General features: G+C 42.8%; 1 pseudogene; it reads left to right on the top strand.

The window, feature by feature from the left end:
* Nucleotides 1-2,502, top strand: part of LOC128360964 (uncharacterized) — a 101,046-nt pseudogene that overhangs the window by 31,861 nt on the left and 66,683 nt on the right.

The following is a 2,502-nucleotide window of genomic DNA, read 5'->3' as shown; positions in this document are numbered from 1 at the left end:
GTGCTTGTCTCTGACTTTAATTTGGGGATATTTAAACCTGAGTCTGGGAAAACCAACACATACACACAAAAAGATCAGACACTGAAATCCCATTGATCAACTCATTAGTTCAAATGATGATCTGATGATGATTCAGCATTAAAGGATAGGTTCACAATTTTTCATGCCTGTTTTAAAACAGCAGTCAGGTGCTTATATGAAGACTGAAATCATTCCTCCTTTTCATGCTGGCTAATATAATATCTTCTTCAAATGTGCTTTTGTGATGTGATCAGCTTCTATTGAGCTTCATCAGTGTGAGTTATTATATCAGTGATATCTGACACATTTACAGTCTGTTTAGGGAAGATATCTACTTCATTTGAATAATTTGGATGGCTGAATGTTATGTTATGTTCATGTTTATTTCAGATGTAAATGAACAATTTCAGTTGCAAAAGGAAAAAAAAGAAAATCAACCAAGAATGAAACAAATAAAAGAAGCAAACAATGACATTCTTCTGGCAGTAACTGTGCCTGAAAAGGAGCAGGATGAAGTTTAGTCTCTTTATCGTCATTATTATATTTACCATCATCATCATCATCATCACCACATTGCCACCATTGTCACTATCATAAATATTATCACCATTACCATTAACTAAAAATAATATAAATAGTAGCACACAAAGGTCCTAATTTACTAATATGTGGATCAGATGAACAGATGAACAGATAAATGAGTTTCTATAGCTGCTGTTTCTAATCTGATAAACACATTTTAAACAGGAAGTTACCATAAAATAAAATGCTAAATACTTAACCCTCCTGTTGTCCTCGAGTCAAGGAAGGAAGGAAGGAAAGGAGGGAGGAAGGAAGGAAGTGAGGAAGAAGAAAGGAAGGAGGGAGGAAGAAGAAAGGAAAGGAGGGAGGGAGGAAGGAAGGAAGGTAGGAAGGAAGGAAGGATGGAAGGAAGGATGGAGGAAAGAAGGAAGGAAGGAGGGAGGAAGGAAGGACAGAAAGAAGGAAGAAAGGGGGATGGAAGAAGGAAAGGAGGTAGGGAGGGAGAAAGGAAAAGAGGAAAGTGGGAAGGAAGGACAGAGAAAAGAAGGAAGGGAGGAAGGAACGAAAGGAAGGAAGGAGGGAGGAAGGAAGGACAGCAAGAAGGAAGAAAGGGGGATGGAAGAAGGAAAGGAGGTAGGGAGGGAGAGAGGGAGGGAGAAAGGAAAAGAGGAAAGTGGGAAGGAAGGACAGAGAAAAGAAGGAAGGGAGGAAGGAAGGAAAGGAAGGAAGGAGGGAGGTAGGAAGGAAGGAAGGAAGGAAGGAGGGAGGGAGGAAGGAAAGAAAGGAAGGAAGGAATGACAGAGAAAAGAAGGAACAGAGGAAGGAAGGAATGAAGAAGGGAGGGAGGAAGGAAAGGAAGGAAGGAAGGAAGGAAGAAGGGGGGATGACCTACTGAATATTTAGTAATTCAACATTGCATCAATCCAGTAACTAATGATTTCCTTCTTTTCCTTCCTTCCTTCCTTCCTTCCTCCCTTTCCTTCCTTTCCTTCCTTCCTTCCTCCCTTCCTTCCTTCCTTCCTTCCTTCCTCCCTTTCCTTCCTTTCCTTCCTTCCTTCCTCCCTTCCTTCCTTCCTTCCTTTCCTTCCTTCCTTCCTTCCTTTCCTTCCTTCCTCCCTTCCTTCCTATAACTAATGTGTTTGTACCTGTAACTTGTTCTCACTGATTGACAGCGTTGTAATAAAACGCCCCCTGGTGGTTTATCTGTGTACTACATGTGTCTCATCTCATAACTCCTGTATTAAAATAGGACTCATTGGTGTTACAGGGTTCCTTCCTTTCCTCCCTTCCTTCCTTTCCTTCCTTCCTTTCCTTCCTTCCTTCCTCCCTTCCTTTCCTTCCTTCCTTTCTTCCTTCCTTTCCTTCCTTCCTTATCTTCCTTCCTTCCTTCCTTCCTTCCCTTCCTTCCTTTCCTTCGCTCCTTCCTCCCTTCATTCCTTCCTTCCTTCCTTCCTTCCTTCCTTCCTTTCTCCCTTCCTTCCTTCCTTCCTTCCTTCCTCCCTTTCCCTCCTTCCTTCCTTCCTTCCTTCCTTCTTTTCCTTCCTTCCATCCTTTTATTCCTTCCTTCCTCCCTTCCTTTCCTTCCTTCCTTTCCTTCCCTCCTCCCTACTTCCTTCACTTCCTTCCTTCCTTTCTCCCTTCCTTCCTTCCTTCCTTCCTTCCTCCCTTCCTTCCTTCCTTCCTTCCTTCCTTCCTTTCCTTCCTTCCTTCCTCCCTCTCTTCCTTCCTTCCTTCCTTCCTTCCTCCCTTCCTATAACTAATGTGTTTGTACCTGTAACTTGTTCTCACTGATTGACAGCGTTGTAATAAAACGCCCCCTGGTGGTTTATCTGTGTACTACATGTGTCTCATCTCATAACTCCTGTATTAAAATAGGACTCATTGGTGTTACAGGGTTCCTTCCTTTCCTTCCTTCCTTCCTTCCTTCCTTCCTTCCTTCCTTCCTTCCTTCCTTCCTTC

The sequence above is a fragment of the Scomber japonicus genome, chromosome 6, assembly GCF_027409825.1.
Source record: "Scomber japonicus isolate fScoJap1 chromosome 6, fScoJap1.pri, whole genome shotgun sequence".
In the NCBI taxonomy this organism is placed as follows: domain Eukaryota; kingdom Metazoa; phylum Chordata; class Actinopteri; order Scombriformes; family Scombridae; genus Scomber; species Scomber japonicus.
This window is presented reverse-complemented; position numbering and strand designations above follow the sequence as displayed.